The following is a 24,900-nucleotide window of genomic DNA, read 5'->3' as shown; positions in this document are numbered from 1 at the left end:
TCACTATATTGTGTACCTTAAATGTACCCATAAAATTAATTTTTAAAAAAAGAACAGCGACAAAATTTCAAAGGAAGGACATTCTGTGAGATACCTGACCTGTACTTCTCAAACTTTTCAAGATCGTCAAAAACAGTGCCAGTCTGAGCAACTGTCCCAGTCAAGAGGAGGCTGAAGTCACGGTTATTAAGTGTAATGTGTTGTCATGCATTGGATCCTGAAACAGATAAAGAACACCAGGTGAAAACTAAGAAAATAGGAACAATGTCGTAAATCCAGGAGCAAATATTTCCCAAACCAAATCGTTAATCTACTTGAACTTCGCATAAAAATGTCAAATAAGGGAAACTAGAAGTGGGGGGATTCTCTGCGCTACCTTTGCAGTTTTCTGTAAATTTTTCTTAAGTGAAAAGTTTGTTTAAATTTTTTTTCATCAGGAAAAAATATAATATACAAAGTTATATGAGATGTGCATGCTCAGCAATAAAAAAGAGGGAGGGTTGCAGTGGAGAGAGGAAACGGGGTGGTGAAATACTCTTGAAATATTAATGTGAATGTCTCCTGGAGCATCTTTTCCTCTCCTTCACCCTACATCCAGCTTGTATAGCTTGTCTGGAGCCAATCATGCAAAATGAGAAACATGCTATAAATCTCTAACTATGAAACACAATTGCTACTATTCTGACAGCTTCGGAGGTCTCCTTCACAATTCATTCTCTCTCTCTCTCTCTCTCTCTCTCTCTCTCTCTCTCTCTCTCTCTCTCCTTCCTTTCTCTCTTTCTTTCTGTCTCTCTGAAGCACTCACCGAAAGGACAATGAGCAGCAAATATAATGCAGTTCTTATGATGATAGTCATTTCAAAACAAATAAGTGTGAGATTTTCTTTTTTTGTTGGTGGGTAACTTATGTATTGGATCATTGGATAAGATAGTGACTTCACTACAGAATTTAAGGCTATAAATGTACCTTGAGACCATAATGTTAACTGAGATAACCAGACACACAATCTTAAATGTCACAGGGTTTTTAGTATATGAGAATCCCAAAGTATAAATAAATTAAAAAGCAAAATAAGAGACAGATAATAGGAAAGAGAGGGGCAGAACCTCTGCAAAAGGGAAAAGAAGCAAGATCTGGGGGGAAGCATAGAAAGGAGAGGGGAAGTGGATAAAAGTCAAGATGTGTTATATTCATGTCATATGTTCACCAACTCCCCATGATGAATTGAATTATTATGTCCTGAAGTCACGTACTAAAAAAAGGAAAATATATTTGAAACACAGAAAGAAATGTGAAAAACTCTTTGAAAAGCATATATCACTTGGTTTCTGTTATACGAGAAACACAAAATATAAATAAAGAAAGAACAAAATAAAGGTAGAAAATAGGAAATCATGAGATAGATCTTTTGGGAATGGAAAGGGATCAAGAGATGGCAGGAAGACAGCAGGAGGGAGAAGAGGAATAGGGGATGTACCAATGTCCCATAATAAATATAATAGTCATGTTTTGCAAACACGTACTAATAAAAATAAAAATTTTTAAAAATTAAAAAGCTATGAAAACCAGGCATTGAAACACTAAAAAAAACAAGCTAATGCTAACTGAAGGGCAATAATCACAGTCTGCAGTCTATTCCTAATACAGGAAGCCAGACAACTCAAAGTAAGCCAAGAGGAAAATTCCCCACTCAAACCAAGAGCCTACAAAACTAGATATGGAAATGTAAAACACATAATCTAGTTTCATCGTTTCTTTATTTTCCCTTGGATGTTTTCAGTAATGTAAAAGATCCTGGGAGGTCTGTTAGAAGTAGGTACAACACCCTTCTGCTAAGAAAGATTTTGTGTTTCTACTACTGAATGCCAGCACCCTAAACACTTTGTAGCTCCTCTTGCCTAATTTCTGGAACCTCTCTCTTGATTTTCACAGCCTCACTGATATTCTCCTGCTCTCCTTCTATACTTTGAGCCATTGAATATAGGTTTATCTACATTTGCAGAACTTTTATGAAGCACAAATTGAGAAAGTTTGCAGGCAAGAGAAAAGCGTCCAAAATTCTCTTTCAGTGGTTAAGAATATTAAAGCAAATTGAAATTGAGATTCATTTTTTTCTCCTTTCGGAGTTAAATTATCTAAAGACCTTTATTTTCTTTTTTTGAGAACTGACAGTCTGAAACGGACCCTGTGTAGTATTGGTACTGTCCTGAAGACAGCCATCACACTATCGAGATAAGAGATCTCTACAAAATGTGCAAGTAGAGTCTGTATGATTTTAAGTATTAAGTACAGTGTCGGTCCTTAGACATCAATGACCTGCTTTTGGCCATGGCTCTCCTCAGAGACATCAGATAATATGGTGATGCCTTGGTGTTAGTCATGAAGAATGGTCTTGTGATCAGTGATGAAATTTGTCAGACAGTGATCATCAGGTAGATCTAAAGGAAAAAGAAAGCTTAGGGTTCCATAAGTGGCAGACCTTTCTTATAAGACACAAAAACATGAGATCACTCTGAGCACATATCATCTGTTCTCAAGCTGTTTTCCAAGTTCTAATCATATGACAGCTTTGGACAAGGTCTAGTTTTTATAAAGACTTCACTTATAGTCTCTCTGGGGAAAGAAAACTGCCTTTGTAGGTGTAATGGGATATAGGGCCTTAGGTCTTTGTTTATCTGACCTGTTATGGGGCCTTGGGTTTTGCTATTCATAAAGTTGCTCAGTGGGTTGAATTTATTATCTGTGAACCTAACTAGATCTGATATCAAAGGAAGATGGGTGGCAGGCAAATAAAAGTGACACAAGCAAAGCTTCAGACTGTGCACACTTTGGGCCGTTTTTTTCAGTCTAAGTCTTAGGATTTCCATATTTATTCTATAAGCCCATTCTTCTTGAGAGTCAAGTTCACAATTTCTCTGTTATACAATTTGCTCAAAATTTTATTAAACGGGGCCAGAGATTTAGCTCAGTGTTTCCACTGCCTGCTTCACAAGCACAAGGTCCTGAGTTCAATCCCTGGTACCCCAAAAAAAAAAAAATTAATAAACTTCTGATCTTTTCTCTACCAATGAATTCCTAGTACTCATAAACAAAGTCATAAATCTAAGCCTACTATAATTTTTTTCTCACAGTTCTTCTACAAACTTAATGGAAGTTAACTGATAAACAATAATTTGAAAGGTAATATCTACAATGTGATTTTTTTCCCCAAGGATAACTTGTTATCTAGAAAGTCTTACTGCATTTGGCTACTCAAACCCTTTTGTAGTCTTTACTTTCTAAGGTTTGGCATCTAGAAATAGTTGGCTTTTCCAAACTTATAAAGATAAAAAATTCCTGAACTTTTCTAATGTCTGTCATTCTGTTTGCACACTTTCTAATCATTTCCTCAACTAGTTTCTTTCTCATAAACACCTTTTTGGAGCCTATGCCACTTGTTATTACTATAATCAAATCATGGAAAGGTTACAACTTTACAGGCAGATGGAAGATATATAAAAATAGAGATAATCCACAAATATAAAAACGTTTATGTTTTACATGTAGAAAATTTTTATTGAAGTATAGACATCAAACTGTTAACTGTAGTTACCTCTACCAAGTCAGATTATATCATCAAGATATGTGCATATCTGTACCACTATAATTAATTTTTAGCTGAAAGGAAAAACTACTGAGTTTTAAATATAAGATATTGCCTCTTTAAAAATGTGAAACTTCCTTATTTATAACTAAGCAAACCTACACCTTTTAAGTTACATTTTTTTCTTCATTCCAAATCCTTCATAATGTCAGTGGAGAATGTTTATATGTCTGTGCTTCCACTGCAACAGTGATGGAATTAAGACAAAGATGTTTTCAAAGCTTGAAAGAAACATATACTATTTAATTTTACTGCTCAATTTTCAAGTACAGACACATACTGAAAGCTCAGTTTTCGCCAAGAATTTTTTTATCTGGTAAAACTCCTTCTGGGCTTGTTTAGTCCTCTATTCTCCAAGCATGAATATTCAAAGAAACACTTTTATTTTGGATTGTCAGATCTCTTCATGTAAGGGCTGGAAGAAAATGATTGGTCTTAAATTATTTTAGAGTGAGATTCTGTAGATGCCAAACAAATAGCACTTTTAAGACAGTGAGTTTTTAAATCTAATAATAACAACTCTGTAAAAATAAGAAATTGCTTTCCAGATACGTTCAGATAGAGGTCTGCAGAGAAGCCTAGGTAAGACACGTGAACTCTAGCGCCATCTAGCAAACATGATAAGGAACGTCACGAACATCCTCTGCTCAGACCTAACAAAGGGTTGTGACCTTGAATTTCCTGTTAACTGCTGACCTTGGAGATCTCATTTAGCATTCCTTAGGCTTTCCAGAATTATGAGTTTTGCATATAAACTTTTCAAAGGCAAGGGGAAGAATCATTATTCAATTGTATCAGATCTCATATAGTGTCTTGGCAAACAATAAACACTAGCTAATTATAATATATGTCTTCCCTTTTATAAAACCATTGATATTGTTTTTTTCTTGATAAAGGAATATGGTGATTTGTAATCTGAGCTATTTTTACTCATTAAAGTAACAAGGAACTCACTTTTTCGTCCCCCCCACACTTTAATATTTCTGTTAAATATGTATCATACCCAAAACTCAATTACATAATAACTTTTGAGCAAAAACATATATTTAAGCACAAAACTTTTTTAAAAATGACTTAAATTCAGAAATCTTTGGGGCTTTAAATACTTTAAGGTCCAAATAAATGTCATCAAGCATACAAAATACAGTGCCTGATATTTCATTGCTAAAAATGTTTAAGATTGGCTATTATAGACATATGGTTTTATGATTAAATCCCAAGTGTCATAACCCAGTTAAATTTCAGTAAAATAATATGCATTGCCTTATACCAGAGAAGACATTAGGGAGTGACTAGAATTATTAAATTTCCATTGCACTGTTATCAACCACATAAAATTTTTTAAAACAATGTTAACTAATTGCTTTCTCCTCACAGTGAGCTTTTTCAGTTGTGTGGCTGTGTTTGGAGCCTACAAAAGGCTTACATGATGTTGCTTTAACTTCTCACCAGCAGCAAGAAAAATGTGAGGAAATAATAACATAACCTTCTTCAGCTACAACACACGCCTTTTATATCCTAAAATAAAGAGACATGAAAAATGTTCCTCAATTAGGAATGTTCAAAATTAGATGCCATTTACATCTGTCGAGTGGTCAAGAGATAGAAAATATATAGAAATTTCAATAGAGAGTGTTCAGTTTAAATGTCATTGACTTCAACAGGACACTGACTAACGAAAAGAAAAATAAAAGCGAAAACAACCAAACAAAAAAGCAAAGAAACCCTCTAAGAAATACAGAAAGAACAGAATAAAAGAAGCAGCTACCACTCTTAAAACTGAGCTAATATTCCTTAAAAAAAAAAAAAAAAAAAAAGCTGGGAGTCTCACTACAGTTGAGAGCCAGACCTCACTGGAGAGGATACAGTGTAGCTCGTTCATATCAATTCTGAGATATTGCTGAGGTGTTATGCCAGGAGAACGTGCTAGAATTCTGCCTTCTGGAGTACTGAGGAAACCATCCACAGGGTGGTCCCCCATCGGTGACATTACTGCAAAGCCCTCCTTAGGGGACCAAAACAAGCTTTTGACCACTGATGTCAGAGAAGCCACTCGTGTTATAGGAGCCAGGAACAGGAGAAATTGCACAAGAGAGAGCACCTAGCCTTTGGAGAAGCCGTGTGTGCGCAAGAGTCTGGAAAGGGGAGCATGCTGTGGCCAGAGAGAGAAAGTCTTTACCTCTAGTGTTTTTCCACACCCTTCACTGGGAAAAGTTAACATGAACACTGTCCAGCTGGCAAACAGAGCTTAGCTATGCGTGCTGTGGAGCAGAGAGGCAATACGCTGATAACCGTACACCTTCCTTTACTTATACCCACAGCCCTCTCCATGCTTTGAGAATTGCTTACTCTCAGCCCCCTAATTTTCCCAAACTGAATTTTTAACCAAAGATTTCTCAATTGTTTATCTACATTTATTCCTTACTTTTAAAACTCTAAGGGACCACTAGACTAATTTTCCTAAACCACTATTTCACCTATTAAAAATTCTTCAGTAGTTAGCAAGATGCAGTGGCACACACCTATATTCCCAGTACTCAAGAGGCTGAGGCAGGAGGATCACTGTGAATTCAAGGCCAGCCTGAATGAAATAGTGAGATTCTATTGCAAACAAACAAATAAACAATTCTTCAATGATTTCATGTTTCCTAGAGTAATAATGTACAAATTCTTAACGATGAAAATTGCTTTATGAGTTCAACAATTTTGTACAGAACCCCACAGAACAGTTTTACTATTAGAACACTTTAATTAAACACAATGGATGATTAAAAAGCTCTAAAATATTTATAAATATGTAATTATGGTTTACTAAGGTACATTATGTATGGAAAATAACAAACAGCTTATATAATATGAGAAATATCTGTTCAGCTTCTGGGCTATGCCTGTGTACATTTGCATCAAGAGTCCCTTACAATATGAACCCCAGGTCCTCAGAGGTCCTAGACCCACAAGTCATGAGTCAGTGACTTGAAATCAATTCCAAACTTTTCAGCTCAGTACTCAGCTTCCCCTCACTTGGCCAAACCTGCCTTTATAAATTTAGCACTCCTGAATTTTCACCTCACTCCCCTGAAATGACTGTAACCATTTTCCTTGGCTATATTTTGGGAAACCCTAAGCCACCGCTCCCCACCAGAATATGTTCGCTCACCCTTGCATACAATTCAGACCTTTCTTCAAGGCCTATGTCATATCCTTCTCACCAAGTTTTTTTCCTTGGCCACTGTACTGGATATGTCTGCTGATTTTCAGAGCTCTCATTGCCATTCTAACTCCTCTCCTATGCAGAAAAAAATGAAAAAGTGGAAATTACACTTCCCATACTCCTTGAAGCAGGACTCAGAGTTTGTGAAGGAAGAGGCAGACAGGCCATTATTCCCCTGCAGGATCTACAGGTAGAGGAATGGGCACTCTCAGATAATAAATATGAGGTTTGCCCCGTGGCATTTCGTCTCTCTTCACATTTTTTTTTTAATTATTGGTTTACTTGACTATTTTCCTTACCACACTGAGAATGTTACAGAATAAAAATGATCTTTCTGAACAACTGCTGCCACACACACAAAAAAAATATGTATGTGACAAATGTTTATAAGAGTGTGGAGAAATGGTGCGACATTTCAAACCGTGCAGCAGTGCACTGGGGCCTTGCTGGTGGCAGTGCAAAATGCTGTGGCCACTGTGGAGGACACAGTGGTGGTTCTTCAAAACAAACCAACAAACTTAAAGCAGCTGGGAGTACAGCCCAGTGGTACAGTAAGCTCATCATGCACAAGGCTACAGTTTTAATCCCCAGCAGGAGAGAAATTAAAAATACAGTTACTATACGGTGCAACAACTCTACTTCGGGGAATACATGCAGAAGAAGTGAACATAGGGCCTAGATGAGGTATTTGTATATCCACACACATAGCAGAATAATGCGGAATAGCTACAGGTGGGGGAAAAATGACTGTGTATCAGTCCATTAATGGATAACGAAAATATGATAAATACATACAACTGAATATCATTCATACTGTCAAAGGAAGGAAATTCCCACATATATGCCGTATACTTCAGTATTGTGCTAAAATAGGTTAATAGGGCACAAAAAAGAAAAATAATATATCATTGTACTTACATAAGTTAACTAGAAAAGTCAAAAGCCACAGAGAAAGACAATAAATTGGGGTTGTCAGGGCAAAGGGGAAAGATGAAGTGAGGAGTTATTGTTTATTGGATTCTGAATTTCAGTTTTACAAGATGAAAAAGTTCTAGAGATGGGTGGTGATAGAGAGCTTCTACGGCCTACGTTAAACTCTTTCCACTCCAGTCTCACTCACTCTGCAGCCTTAACAGGGCTTCTGACTTCCACTGCTGTTTACTCGATTATCCCCACAAGCTCCTTTAACAAAGAGACTGAGCTGTATACCTCTTTATGTACAACACAGCGTCTCCCCTTGTAAGCAGTTTTCCAATAAATAATTTTGAACTGTGTTTGCTCTAATTAAAGACAGGTAGAAACAAGATTGAGCTGATGCCTTATTAGACCTTTTGGTCCTACAAACTAATGGGCAAAATTTCAGACTGCTAACTCTGTATTTGGAGGTTACCAGTTTCAAATTTTTCAGTGGTATTTTTTTTCTCATTGAGTTTATTGGTACATTTTAAGTATACAGTACAGTTACATTCATCATTGGGATCTTGTACCTTTACATGACAGGTCTTGGTTTTCATTTCTTCCCCAAACCCTTACTCTCCCTTCACCCCCTCCTCCCTTCCCTATTTACAAAAACTTTATTTTCACTTGTTTCATTTTCTCATATTTTTTTCTTTTCTCTTATTTCCTTTCCCCTCCCCTTCCCACTTCTCCTATACTTTTAGCCCTTTTCTTCCTATTTCACATTGTCAATTATACCATTTGGATCTTATTTACACTTTTAATTTTTAATATGGTTTTTCTATAAAATGGAATACTACTCAGCTATAAAGAATGAGAAATTAGAGTCATTCATAGAAAAATGAATGCATATTGAGGTCATACTTTCAGTGGTATTTTTTAGCCCTCAATAAACTCACTGGTTTTGAATCAGTTCACTCTCTTGCATTCTAAATATTTGGATGAACCTGAGTCATTTGCAGAAAAATGGATGCACCTCGAAACCGTAATGTCAAGTAAAGTAGCAATCCAGACACACAAGCTTAATAACACATGTTTTTTCATATAAATAAAGTGTGAAATAATAAACAGATAATATCAAAATAGAGGCGGGGGAAAAGCTATTGTAGTCCAGCATGGACAACGAACTGTATCTAAAAGTGTACTTTGACGTACTGTAATTGTCTAACATGTTTTATAGGATTTTGACCTATTAGTCTGGTTGTTAATTTGTGAGATTTTTTTTTAAGATAAATTTTTAGATAAACAACTTCAGGACAACTAGACCATAATAGGGATTCCCGGTTTGATTTTTTAAATTTTTTTTTCTTTGTTTTCTTCTTCCTAGGTACTTCATTTTCTTCCACATATGGAATCTCTTTGCCTCTATCCAAATTTACCTAATTGCCCTTAAAAATTTACCTTTTCATCCTTCTCTATTTTATACTCTCCCATATTAAAAAATGTAAATAAATATGCTTTAAAAAATGAAAGAGAAAGCTGTTAACTTTTAGATACACCAATATGTTTTCTCTTTGTTTAATTATAGTTAGTTAATGTCCCTTCAATATACAAATCCACTTGGAACCTAAAATGTGATCTTTTCTGGAAAGAGGGTCACTGCAGATACAATTGGCTAATGACCTCTGCATAAATTCTGGACTTAGAGTAGGCCCTAAATCTTATGACTGGTGTCTTCACAAGAGGAGGACACAGAGAGAAATGTGGGAAAAGCCACGCGAAGATAGGCACTGGCATGAAGGCTCCATGAGCCAATGCTGAGGGCCCCTGGAAGCTCACAAGGCAGGGAGCGATTCCCCCTAGAATATCTGGAGAAAGTGTGCTCTTGCAGCCACCTTGATTTTGGGCTTCAAATCTCTAGAACTGTAGGAGGTTAAGTTCCTGTTGTTTTTAAAACACTTGTTTGGTGGTATTTTATTATAGCAGCTCTAGAAAACTAAGACACTTGAATGGGTGCTATATTTCATGAAAGTCAAAGTAAATTTTCTATGCATAAATTAAAGCATTAAGTTGCAATGAAGTTGACATTAATGTACAGCTGGCTAAGCCCAAAATAATCCTTATACATAACCTCTACTCTTTTAGCATCACCTATGGGAATGCACATAGTGAAAGGATTTTGTAGTTAATACTTCATTAGGAAAGCCAATTGGACATTCGACATCTAGCAGTTGGTTTCAAAGACAAAGTTGTGATAAAATTAAGTTATTTTCTACTTTCTAAAGACAAAACTTTAGTATTTATATTTCAAAACCTTGAAAATTCTGTGAAGACGTTATCCTTATTTCCCATGAGCCATGGAGCAGTTGAAAAAAAATCATTATACAGTCTGCAAGCATACACGCTTCTCCTTCACACCTCAAAGGTTCTGAGAATTCTGCTCTGAGGAATGTCAGGAAACACAAATCCCCAGGCAAAATTAGTCACCTCCCTGCACTCTGCATGCAGCTTAACAACATCACATCCCGCATTATCCTGTTATTAGTGGTTTACCTGAGTGTTCTCCCAACAGGCTGTGGGTTCCACAGGGCATGAGTGTGTATAACTCATCTTCACACTTTCAGGCCCTGGCACCATGCTTGGCAGTGCTTGATGCTTAGTAATCGCTGAGCTAATTAAAATGTTGACCTTGGTGTATTCATGACAGAGTAGAAATATTTAAAACCCATTGAAATGTGCGGCTCTGAACGAAAGCATTTATTCCCAAAGCAGATGCAGGAAACAATTTTACCTATGAAATGTGCTTTAGATACAGCCCCTTTCTCAAAAGAAAGTAGCAAGACTAAGCTATTAATAACCCAAGCATATTGAGGGAAATGTTCACAAGTAACTGCTCCCTGATATTCATTAGAAAAATATAACAGCTTTGTGGTAGTGCATCTAAGACATTCTTTCTCCTGTACCTTCCTCCCTCAAAGAAAGTCTCAAGGACAATGGTAATGTGGTTGAGGAGTGTGAGTTTTATCTTAAAGTCTCACAAGCTAAAGACTAAATCTAGCAAACATTCTGCACATTTATTTCCACCCATAAATTAATAATGAATATATAAGCAGTCCAGGGTGGCTTCAATTTTTTTTTTTAAATAAAATATTCTATGTCAAAGGATCACAGGCTGCAGCTCCTGGGCTCATCTCAGCGGTCACACCACAAGTCTAAGTTTAGATGAACAGCTCTAAGAAGTAGACACTCAGCACTATTTCCCAGGTTGCCAGGGTGAGGGAAATCCCTAAAAAAATAAAGAAACTGGGAAATCCAGGGAAGGGATCCCAGTAAAAGAATATCAAGAATTTTGATCTCTAGAATTTGACTAAAAAAGGTGAGGTTTTAGAAAGGATTTGTACTTCCTAGATCTTTTGGTTTGCAGTAAGAATTCTGGAAAATGATCCCTGCCTTCTAGGACTCAGGTCCTTGTGTGGTTGTCTTGAAGCATGACAACTTGGGGGTATCCAAACAGACCACCAACCACACCGAGAAGGAGCAAAATCCAGCTTTATTGTGGGCGGCTTCAAGGGATTCAAATCACCTCATTAGCGACAAACAGAAGTTTACTCTCATTTTTATACCTTTATGTTTCTATGGGAGGGGAAACAGCAACCATAATCACTGGGAAAATAGCCATCAATCTAAACATAATTACATAAGCAGAGGGGTAATGAAGAGGGGAGCAGGGGGCTTGGCAAAGATTTCTGAGATCACTTTGCTCTAATGAGTTTACATTACAGTAGTGACTGTAGTTACAATGTGTCTTTCTCAGCAAGCATAGTTACACAGTTAGCCCATAGGTGCCCATTCTTACACTGGGGGACAGTTTTTGCCCTCAGTCTCTACTTAGGGTGGGTTGAACCATGTGACTCTTTTCTAATGCATCAAAAAAGCAAGTGGTGGGATGCCATTTCTGAGATTAAGTTACAAAAACACTGTGTCTTCCATCTCAAGGTCCTCTTTTTTGCTGTCTTGCTTCCCTACTCTGAAGAAAGTGAGTGGCCATACTGTGAACTTCTCTATACAGAGATTGATGTGGCAAGAAACTCACACCTTCAATCCAACCACAATCCAAGGAACAGAATCCAACCAGCAACCACATGAAGGAATGTCAAAGAGTGTTCTTCCTTGATTGAGTCTTGAGGTGATACAGACTATGATTTCAGCCTGTGACAGGCCTTGAGCCAGTGGGAACTGAATAAACTAAACCCAGATTTATGACTCACTGAACCTGTTTGTTGCCTTAAGCCACTAAGTTTTCAGTAACAGGCTATACAGCAATAGTAACTGATATACAGGTCAAACCTCATTTCTAATTCACACATTCGTTGCACATTGTATATACTGTTTGTTTGTGTGAGAAGACCAGCTTATTATCTGTTACATGAGAGTCGCGACAGCTATCTTAAGGAGTAAATGTTGGTTTGGAATCACAACCTCAGGGAGCAAATCTTTATAATCAAAGAAAAGGTTATCTCCTTCCACAAGTATAATCAAGCAAAATGGGATATTATGAGCCTGAGGAGAGACTCCTGTAAGCTGGAGAAGAGAGAAGCAATGGTACTGTCTGACTCACTCGTCATCTTATGGCCAGTGGTGGAAATAAAATCATTTCATTTTCTAGTGTCTAACTCTGTGTTTTAATTGCTTTCAGTGCCATGGTTTAAAGGGAACTAGAAAGCACCAAGAACTGCCTCTCTGTCTCCTCTGAACCACCAGAGATGTCTTCTAGAGAAGCATAATGCCTGACTGCTATGAGACAATTTCTTATTTCAGATTCTATTCTTTGCTTCCTCATTTCCCTAAACAATATCCCATTTGCTCAAACTTTCCTATACAATAGAGTACTTTATTAGATAATGTTTACTAATAAACTGAAGGCAAGGATAACTACTAAAGAAGATAAAGTATTCAATTAGAATTGCTTAATTACATTGTGATTTTCTGTAGAATTCTAACTTGTAATTTTATCTGATAGCAGTGTCAAGTGTTCATTCAAAATAAGACATCATTTGGTTCATGCTAGATTGAGCTAGTAGAGATGAGTAACACATGCTCACACTTAAATTCTTGGTCAGTGAGCCTTCAGAAATATTTTTCATGTTTTTGTTTTATTGTGGGAAGTCTCATTTTAGAATACTCATCCAAAACTAATATGCTTTTAGGTCTCTCAACCTAAGCAATCATCATGAATTGTTAGTGGTTTTGCTAATGGCTCTGAAGTAGGAGAGAATGGCAGAAAGATAAGCTGACATTTGTGGTACACACCTGTAATCTCAGCTATTCAGGAGGCTGAGACTGGAGCATAACAAGTTCAAAGCTAGCCAGGACACTAAACAGGACCCTATCTCCAAATGAAATATAAAAAGGTTTGAGATGCAGTTTAGTAGTAGATGATGACACTGCTGTTCAACTCTTGGTACTGAAAAAAAATGAGGACTGGTTATTTGAACTCTGTTCTGAATTCCTTTCCACTTTCCCGCCTTCAATATATCAATATATCTAAAGCTGAAAAAGCACTTAAACTTTTCAGTCTGTTTTCAAATCCCCTTTTCAATGAATACATAAAAGCTCACATAAGTTTTTTCTCACTCCTTCTACATCAATCTTAACTAAACCAATGACATTATCAAGTAATGGCATTACCCTGATGAAAGACTGATTGGATACTTGGCATAATTTTTAAAAATGCCATTAACCCTTTACTTAGACCAATATTGAACAAATCCCTAGCAAACAGTGTTGGTTGTTGGGACAAAGTTGAAGTTATAATAAGACTCACCTTTTCTTATTGATAATAATTTAACTCAGGTCTGTTTTGACCTTATGTTTTTCTTATTATAACTCACATTATTGAAAAAATATTACACATTTTCTTTGAAATAGCATCCCTTATATGAAGAAGGATAAATTTTTTTATTCAATCAAATGCCATTACATCATCTACTACTTCTTTAGGTTTGTGACATAACACTCAAATTGAAGTGGGAATAACATAGAAATTTTTCAAAAGAAAATCTGAGTTACATAGATATTTGGAGCCAAATTAACAATTTGGTTCTAAATACTGTAGTTTGATTTAAATTTTATGTTTGGATGGTCTCATCCCAAAATACCAAGATTCAGCCTATGAGCTTTTCTCCAAGTCACCACCAGAGAGATCAGTCTACAATACAAATGATTTCTCATTCCTCTACTCAAAATTATTCAATGGTAACTCATTACCATCAAGATAGGTTTACGGGGTGGGAGGCAGAACTACCTGGAGCTTACCTGCAGCTCTCACCCCAGCCTCCAACCTCGGCAGCAGACTGGTAGGAGGCAGAGCCAGAAGCTCCCCACCCCTACAAGGCTGCCAGAAGCTCCCCACCCCCCTCCCATGAAACTCTGGCCTCCTGGCTGTACTGGTACCTGGATTTACACCACAGACACATAGGGAGGGTCATAAAGGCCAATGTCCTGAGCTCAAACCCCAATTTTTATTTAATTCACACCGTTAAAGGTGACAGATTAATAACTACCACAAACTGTCATGTTCTAAGCTGTGCTTGATGCTTTTGTGTTACTGACTGTATCACTTGGGCTAAGATGTTATGATTCATCTAATCAGTTGTCCTCAGTAAAATGAAAAAATGATTGCCTCAGAGTCATTAGAGACTTAACCCCCCAAAAAAAGCTATAACAGAAAAATCAAAGTATTAACACAGGTATCAAATGAAGAACAGTACCAACAGCAAAAATAGAAATGGCAAGACATTCAAAAAGGCTCAAGCACAAACACAGACTTCCATCATACCAAGGGCAAATTCTGGGGGAAATGAGTTGGAAAAGTCTGATAATCGAGAACCTGGACACCTTAACTAATAGCATAGGAAGTAAAAAAACAGATGAATGGGGCTCTAGAAAAATTCAAAACAGAAATAATTTCTGAGATAACTACAGAGATAATGAGCAGAAGGAATGACATGATTAGAGACGTAGAACACAAACTGATAAAAAGAATACATGAGCTCAGAACCATGATAGAAGCCATGAATTCCCAGCATAGGAAAGAAATAGAAACCATGAATGCCCAACATAGGATAGAGTTGGAATCCATGAAACAGATTCAAACAGATATCCAGGAAATTAAAAACTCTATTAAAAGTTTACAAAAAAAGCTAGGCCAATCTGAAGACAGAATATCAGATTAGAAGACAGAATGGAGATTAGTGACCATGAAAAGAATATCTTAAAAATAGTAAAGGACCATGAGAAATCAATCCAACAGCTTCTTGATGATACAAAGAAAAATAATATAAGATTGATAGGACCCCATGAAAAAGCAGGAGAAAGTACAAATGACATAAAAAACTGTTCACAGAATTAATGAAAGAAAACTTCCCAAACAGAGCAAAAGAAATTGACATACAGATAAGAGGCATATAAGACTCCAAATAGCCATGATAAAAAAAAATCTGCACCTAGACATGTAATAGTCAAGATCCCAGAAACCCAACAAAGGAACAAAATACTGAAAGCAGTTAGAGAAAAGAAACAAATTACATACAAAGGAAAGACCATCAGAATCACAGCATACTTTTCAACACAAACTCTCAGGTCAAGGAGCGAGGCATTTCAAGCCCCGCCCCAAATAAACAACTTCCAACCTAGACTGATGTATCCTGCAAAACTATCTTTCAAAATGGATGGGGAAATAAGACACTTCCATGACAAAGAACACCTGAGAAATTTCATGAATACCAAACCAACACTCCAATCAACTCTAAACAATATCCTAGAAAAAGACAATGAAGGTCACAACACCATGAGGCCCAACAGAACAGAACAATTAAGCAAGGCAAGAAACTAAAGGGAGAAGGGGGAAAATTAAAAAGATCCAACAACAGGACATAACATGACAATGATGTCAATACGTATCAGTTATAACCATCAATGATAATGGTTTCAACCACCCAGCAAAATAAAAAGACTGGCAGAATGGATTAAGAAGCAAAATCCATCACCATGCTGCGTGCAAGAAACATACCTAGTTCAAAAAGAAAATCATAGACTGAAAGTAAAATGATGGAAAATAGTTCCCCATGTGACAGGAACCCAGAAAAAAGCAGGAGTAGCTATCTTTTTCACAAAGTAAATTTCAAACCAAAAATTCTTAAGAGAGACAAAGAAGGCCACAACATCCTTGTAAAGGATACAATATAAGAGGAAGAGATAACAATCATAACTATATATGCACCAAATATTAATGCCCCCAACTATACAAAACAAATATTAAGGGACATGAAAAACCAAATAAGCACTAACACAATTGTAGCGGGGGACCTAAATACCCCACAGTCATAAATAGGCAGATCATCTAGACAAAAACGCAATAATGAAATACTAGAACTGAACCAAACCTTTCAACAAATGGACTACTAGTAGTCTACAAAGTTTCCCACTCAAAAAAAATCAGAATATACATACTTTTCACATGTCCCTGGGTCATTCTTCAAACTAGACCACATACTACCTGATAGAACATGTTTAAGCAAATGCAAGGGAATTGAAGTTATCCCATGTATATTATCAGACCATGGTGCAATTAATCTGGAGATCAATAGCATAAGAAACTGCAAGATCTTCACAAACACATGGAAATTGAACAATCAATGAGGCACAGAGAAAACAAAAGAAGAAATTAGTCAGTTTTTAAGAATAAATGATAATGCCAATACAAATACAGGAATTTATGGGACAGAATAAAAGCAATTCTATGTGGAAAATACATAGCAGTGAATGTCCATAGTAGGAAAACAGAGCAAGCTCAAATAAACAACCTAATGAAGAATCTTAAGCTCCTAGAATGAGAAGAGCAAGAAAAACCCAAAGCTTATACAAGAGAGGTAATTATAAAGATCAGAGCAGAAATCAATGCAATGGAGACTAAGAGAATGACACCAAAAAATCAATAAATCAAAGAGTTGATTTTTTGAAAGAATAAATACATTTGAAAAAAACCTTAGCCAACCTTTGCAAAAAAAGGAAAGAAAAGGTTAAGATCCATGCAATTAGGAACTAAAAAGGTGAAGTCACAACAGATCCAGCAGAAATCCAGAGGACCATCAATACCTACTTTGAGAACCTGTACTCTAATAAAATGGAAATCACAGAAGAAAGAGACAGATTTCTAGATACTCATGAAATACCAAAGTTGAACTAAGAAGATAAAAAATTTGGAACACTCCAATTACAATCAGTGAAATTGAAAACATAATTAAAATTTTACCAACAAAGAAATGCCCAGGTCCTGATGGATTCACTCCTGAAATCTATAAGACATTTAGAGAGCTACTGCCATGCCTCTCCAAACTTTTCAATGAAACTAAAAGGGAAGCAATAATTCCAAATTCATTCCTGGAAGCAAGTGTTACTTTGATTCCAAAACCAGGGAAAGGCCCAACCAAAAAAGAGAACTACGGGCCAATCTCTTTAATGAACATAGATGCAAAAATTCTCAATAAGATACTGGCAAACAGAATACAGAGGGTCATCAAGAAGATCATACACCCAGACCAAGTTGGACTTATTCCCGAGATTCAAAGATGGTTCAACATATGTAAATCAATAAATATAATATACTATATTAGCAGAGTCAAGGACAAAACCCATATAATCACCTCAATAGATGCAGAAAAAGCATTTGACAAAATTCAACACCCATTCATGATAAAAGCCCTGCAGAGAATTGGAATAGATGGTCTTTATCTCAACTTGATAAAGGCTATCTGCAAAACACTAACACCCAACATCATATTAAATGGCAAAAAAATGAAAACCTTCACAATAAAATCAGGAACAATACCAAGATGTCCACTATCAACACTCCTGTTCAATATAATTCAGGAAACATTAGCCACAGCAATTACATTTGAGAAAGAAATTAAAGCATTAAAGATAGGAAAGGACGAAGTTAAACTGTCATCATTCACTGTTGTTTTGATATTCTACATAGACGACCCCCCCAAAAAAAAAATCTGCCAAAATACTTCTAGACTTAATTGACACTTTCATCAGAGCAGCTAAATACAAGGTGAACACTCAAATATCAATCTTCTACACAAATAACAGACTCACTGTGAGAGAAATTAGGGAAACAATTCTTTTCACAATAGCATCCAAAAAAGAAGTATCTAGGAATCGGTCTAACAAGGGAAGCAAAAGACCTCTATACTGAAAACTACAGCACTCTGAAAACAGAGATCAAAGAAGACATAATAAAATGGAAAGATATCCCTTGCTCATGGATAGGAAACATCAAAATAGTGAAAATGGCACACGGCCAAAACTGCTGTACAGATTGACTGCAATCCCAATTGAAATTTCAACAGTATATTTCACAGAACTAGAGAAAATAATCCAAAAATTTATTTGGAACAAGAAGAGAACTGGAATACCAAAAGCAATTCTAGACAGCAGAGACATGACAGAGGGTATCACAATCACCAACTTGAAACTATACTACTATGAACTTGAAACTAAAGCTACTGTGATAAAAACAGTATGGTACTGGCAAAGAAACAGACCTGAGGATCAGTGAAATAAATTAGGAGATAGAGAAACAACTTGAGACATACTCAGCTATGTCATCTTTGACAAAGAAGCCAGCCATCCTCACTGAAGGAAAGATAGCCACTTTAATAAATGTTGTTGGAAGAAGTAGATTTCAATCTGCCAAAGATCAGAACTAGACCCCTATCTTTCATTGTGCACTAAAACTAAAATTGAAGTTGATCAAAGATCTAAATATTAAAACAGAAACACTAAACTTGTTGGAGAAGTTAGGTAGAACTCTTGAAGACATTGGCATAGGAAAAGACTTTATGAACAAATCCTCAGCAGCACAGGAAATAGCACAAAGAATCAACAACTGGGATCTCATCTTCTTAAAAAGCTTCTGCAACGCAAGAGAACCCACTAACAGAGCTAAGAGACAACCTACAATGTGGGGAAAAAAATTTTACAAGCTGCTTCTTATGCAAAGGACTATTATCTAGAAAATATAAAGAACTCAAAAAATCAGGCCCTCAAATATAAAAACGCGATTCAAAAATGGGCATCTGAAATGAACAGAAATTTCTCAAACAAGTAAAACCAGCCAATAAATATCTGAAGAAATGTTCCACATCACCAGTCATTTGAGAGATGCAGATGAAAACAACCCCAAGATTCCACCTCATCCCAGAAAGAATGGCTGCTACCAAGAAATCAACCAATAACAAATGCTGATGGGGTTATGGGAAGAAAGGAACCCTTCTCTATTGTTGGTGGGAGTGCAGACTGGTGCAACCACTGTGGAAATCAATATGGAGATCCCTCAAAGAACTAAGATTAGAGGTTTCATTTGATCCAGCCATCTCTCTGCTGGGTATCTTTCAAAAGAATTAAAAGAATCATACCACAGTAATATACGTGTACCCATGTTTATAGCAGCACAGTTTGTAATAGCTAAATCTTGGAACCAGCTCATTTGCCTTTCAATTGGAGACTGAATAAAGAAGATGCGGTTTTTCTATAAAATGGAATACTACTCAGCCATAAAGAATGAGAAAATAGAGTCATTCACAGGAAAATAGATGCATATTGAAACTCAAATGAAATAAATAGGACACGTGTGTAAATATCATATAGTTTCTCTGGTGTGATAAACTAATAGTGTAAGTAAGGATTAAAATGTATAATTGATATTTTTTAATAGGAAGAAAAGGTCTAAAGGTATTGGACAAATGGGAAGGGTAGGGGAAAGGTAAAAAGGAAAGAAAAATAAAATAAAAGGAAGAAAATGGAAACAAAGTCTTTGTAAATAGGGAAGGGTGGAGGAGGGAAAGCAGGCTAGGGGAATGGAGATAAAATAAGAACTGAGATCTGTCATGTAAAGGTACAAGATCCCAATGATGAATGTAACTGTATTGTATATCTAAAATGTACCAATAAAGATTCAGTTTATAGAAAAGGATAGGTTGGCTGTCCTTAAAATGACATATAAGCCAAATGTGGCAATGCTTGCCTATAAATCCAGTACTCTGGAAAGCAGAAGCAAAAGGACCAAAGTTTAAAGACAGCCTGGGAAATTTAAGGAGAGCTTGACTTCAAAATTAAATTTGTTTTTCCCTAGGCACTGGGTATGTAGTTCAGTATAAAGGCCCTGGATTTACACCCTGGGGTATAAGCCCTTTGTTACCTGGATTTTAACTTCCTCATAGGTCTTATTCTCTATCCACTCCTTTCTTTACAGCCTACTCTTCATCCACATGAAACTACCCACAGCCTTGAGTTCACTACACCCCACACCCTGTCTTATGGCCTTCATTCCTTCAATTCTATTAACACCCATCCTATTCACTTGATCTTAAGGACCAAACTTTCTTCAAATCTCAGTTCAGGTCACTTCTACCTAGGAACATCTTCAGTTTTGCTTCCTAAGCCAGCTGATCTTTCTAATTCCTTCTGATTTCCTTGCCTAGCACTGTATTTTAACCTCTCTCATCACATGTATACCTATACTGTCATTGACAATTTAAATCTCTAAATCCTTAACTAGTCATGAGATCCTGGGCACAGATGTTTTGTCCTATGGGTTTTTTTTTTCTGTGAAATTAGCATAGTATCTAGAACTTCATAGGCGTTCAGTAAATATTTTTGGATTTAGCCAGTACCATTATGATATCTGAAAAGAATGTAAAATGGTCTTTCTTTTAAAAGAATGCTAACAGGAAAAATGTCTTTCTAGGACAAATTGTTCAGAAATTGCCAATTATAGTTGATCTATATGGCCTAATAAGAACATTTGTAACCTTTAGGAAACAAATATTGCATGAAACGTAAGGGAATTTCTTGACTTGGAAATCAAATGCTGAAAATTCAATGGGAATAGAAATTAAGTCATGTCATTTTTTATCAGAAAAAAGCCAGTTATAAAAACTAAAAAGGGAGAATATACATCAATGAAATATGAAATAAAGAAGTGTTGCGCTACACACACACACAAACACACATGTGCATTGCACACCCATGCACACACAGAGAGTCATGCATCACTTAGAAAGGGGGATACATTGTGGGAAACACATCATTAGGAAATTTTGTGGTTGCATGAGCATTCTAGGACAAGAACACAGATTATCTTTGCTAATTACTCAAGTTGGCCTCTTGATGCAATAAAGGGATGTGGTAAATGTAATACGAATGAGGGTGCTGCTGGAAAAGCACAGCATGTTTTCTAAGAAACTTTTTTTGGAAGCAGAAGGAGTTCATTCACTTCGGAGTAATGATATAAAAAGTAAAATAGTACATACTGCACATGTTTGTATGTACTCTACTTTATTGCGATTGGCAAAACAGCAGCTTTACCTACACCACCTCACAACAAACATACAAGCCATCAACTGAGCTACAACATTACAATGACTCCTGCATCACTAGACATTCTTCAGTTACATTATAATCTTCTATGTTATAGGAAACACCCTGTATATGTGGTTCATTACTGACCAAGATGTATGTAGTGCAAGCATTTTTTACTATATCTAGCAAAGCAAAAATAATTACCGTTTAATAATTGCATCCCATCTTATGGCCTTCTTCAGATCTATCCAGTGAAATTCACCATACTTTATGTTTTATGCTATTACAAAGTGAAATTTCCTGAGGAAAAAACAATTCAAATACTTGCTAACTTTTGAGAGTAAAAAGAATCCCCAGGTCTAGTTTGAAGTAGCAGTTATTTCAAAGCTATTCTCAGGATTTATTTTCACTTTACTCTTCACTATTTTTTGAAATTACATCCTATAAAGAAAACCATTATAAACATATCTTTTATCTCTACTATGGTCCAAATGAGCTCCACTGAAGTAAAGTTAAAATCTGAAGGAATCTGTGGTGTCAGACATTGAAGGATTTACTTCAGTAAAAACAATACTGTGTCATTTCCTAAAAACTAACAGAATTCGCCAAGTTCAGTTGAGTTCTGTAAGTACAAATCTGGGGCAAGGTGAAGCCCCAGATCCCACTGGCTGGACTCAGACAAATTACGTATAATCTACCAGCCGTTATATAAAAGAAAACAATTCATTTGGTCTGCTGTAGAGAGAAATACGAAGCAAGTGTCCGCGGGGGCATGGAATCCCAAATCACTCAATTCACTCAGGAGAGTAAGTTGATGCCTGTAATCATTCTGTGTGAAACACGGTTCTGTCACACTAGTCATGAACACCACTGTCCTCCGGAAGGTACACAAAGCACCGCCTACAGTGGATGCTCAGAAATCATTTGTTGGATGAATAAATGAATAATTAAATTAATTAACCAGAGACATTGGGCAAATAAACCACCTAGACATCAGTTAACTACACTCAATCTCTAGACCCTGAGATTGGTTGCTTTTTTTTTTAAGCCAGTGTGCTAATCCCCAGCGTATTTTCTCCCTCATCTGCATCGCATGTGTAGCCAAGTTGAAACGATCTCCCAGTCTGGATATTTTGAATATACAAGAAAGCACCATGGCAGGGTTAAACACCGAGGTGATGCTCCTGCTCCTTGAGCTGCATTCACACTTCAGCTCGAGGGAGTCTTCCGTGAAAAGCTTTTTCTGCCCTCGCCTCCCTATGTAACTACTTCCTCCTCCCTCTACACGTGCAGAAATATTTTAATTATAAAACACAGTGAAAATTTATGCAAAATATTTCAGTACAGTTTAACAAGTTAGAACAGTGTACAGTTTGAAAAATTATAAACAACTACAAAGTTTAACAAATTATGGTAAAGTGAACACCTGCCTGAAATCCATCAAGGTCCACATCGAGCCTTATGAGGGTCAGAGAATGCCCCCCGCCCGCGCCCCGTGTCTCTTACTGAGCTCAGACTCTGCCTCTAGAGGCGATCTTTATCCTGACTGTTACGATAATGAGTCTCTTCTTTGCTCCGTAGTTTTCCATACACCCAGGGATCCCTAATCAATGCTCATTTTAGTCTTGCTTCTTTTGTGGAACATTATGTTTTTAGAATTTATATATGAGGCATATATAGTCTTACTTTGTTCATTTCATTGCTGGATGTTACTCAATTACATGAATAAACAATAGGTCTACTCATTTTATTGCTTGGAGGCTTGGGTAGGATCCCATAGGGCGATAATTATCAACACTGCATATTCTTGTCAAATGTACCATCATGCATATAAACGTATATTTCAGTCATAAGCCATATCTGTAGGAGAGAAATTTCTGCATTTCCTAAATAAAGGCAAAACTTTTGCAACCTATTTCTGCCAACATATACATCTACAAGTTTTGGGAACTTTTATTTTGGTCCATGTTATTTCTGTGGTAGTGTGAGGTTTTAAATCATTCCCAACTTACTGAGTTTCCAATGACTTCTCATATAGGATGGAGGGTTTTTATTTTTGTTTTTGCTTTTCTAGTAGTAAGAATTGAACCCGGGGCACCTTATGTCTGGACTACGTTCCCAGACCGGTTTTATTTTTTCTTCAAGCCAGAACCTTGCTAAGTTGCACAGAAGGATTGGAACTTGTGGCCTTCCTGTCTCAAGCTGTCTCAGTTTGGATTACAGGCACGTGCCGCTGTGCCTGGGTTCGCATGGAAATCTCGACATGTTCTTCCTGATGACTGTGAATGCCATTTTAAATGCGCCTTGATTCTTTGGATTCCTTCATTTGTGAATCTGTTGCCCATTTTTTTATTGAAATGGCAATCTATTTTTAACTGATTTGTAAGAGGTCTTTGTATATTCTGAATATATTAATTTGAATTTCAGTAAATATAATGTTCACTTTGTGATAGCCTTACATTAAATTAATATATATATATATAGCAATAAATAGAACTTTTCAATTTGATGAAATCAACTTTATCACTTTTCATTTTAATTAGTGTTTTGGGTCATGATTCAGACATCACTTATATATTAAGAAGTCTATATATGTTCTACCTAAAAGTGATTTTTGTGTTAGATGTGAACGATGTGGATCCAGTTTCATTTTCTATCATAAAGAAGTCCACGCATTCTAGACCCGCTGGTTGAAGACAGCAGCCTCTCCCGCTCTCCTTCACAGTTCACGTTGGCGTCACGAAGCACTAACGTATGATTCTCCTGACGCACTATTCTGTTCATTCCCTGACTGGTCCTGTGTTAACTGGCACAAGTTAATACAAATTAATCAATTATATTGACTTGACTATTCCTTTAACTTTGTATTTCTATATAAATCATGTATTCTCACACTACATACACAAAAGAAAAGTATTACTGGAATTATCAGTGGAATTGATTTAAATGCACAGATCAAATTAGGGAAAAATGATATTTTGTCAAATTATCCATTGATCATTGTATATCTCTCCATTTGTTTGCCCCTTTTTATTTTAATAAACTTTTATAATTTTCTCTATAGTTTTAATGCTATGTATTTGACATTTAATCCTTTTATTCAATAGTTTCTTGTTTAAATTTCAGTTTCTGCAAGGACCTGAGTTCAATCCCCAAATTTTTTTTTAAAAATTCAGTTTCTGTGTTACAACTGTGTAAGCAACTACTTTTGCATATTTTTATCTTTCTGAACTAATTTTAATCCTAAATTTTTTTTTGCAGATTGTCTTAAATTTTCTATATAAAACATATCATCCAAGAATAATAAAATTTAGGTTTTCCTTTACAAATTCATAAAATTTGTGTGTGTGTGTGTGTGTGTCTGTGTGTGTATGTGTTACTGGTGATTGAACCCAAGGCTTTTGCACTGAGTTATATCCTTGGTCCTTTAGTTCTTGTTTTTTGTTTTTTGTTTTTGTTTATTTTTGTTTTTTGTTTTTTGGTTTTTTTTATAAGTTCTTGCTAAGTATCTAAATTTCTCAGAGAGGGATTGAAGTTGTGATCCTCCTGCCTCGGCTTCCTAGAGTGCTGGAATTAGCACCATGCCCTGCTTAGTTTTTCCTTATTCCACTGCATAAGACCCCTGGGGGAGGGTGTTACATGATGAAGCATACGTCCGCAGTTCCAACACTGAAACACTAGGCAGAGGGAAGGCAAGTTCGAGCCCAGCATGGGCAACTCA

The sequence above is a fragment of the Fukomys damarensis genome, unplaced genomic scaffold (assembly GCF_012274545.1).
Source record: "Fukomys damarensis isolate Sample0158 unplaced genomic scaffold, DMR_v1.0_HiC HiC_scaffold_33, whole genome shotgun sequence".
Lineage (NCBI taxonomy): Eukaryota > Metazoa > Chordata > Mammalia > Rodentia > Bathyergidae > Fukomys > Fukomys damarensis.
Note: the sequence above shows the minus strand (reverse complement) of the source record.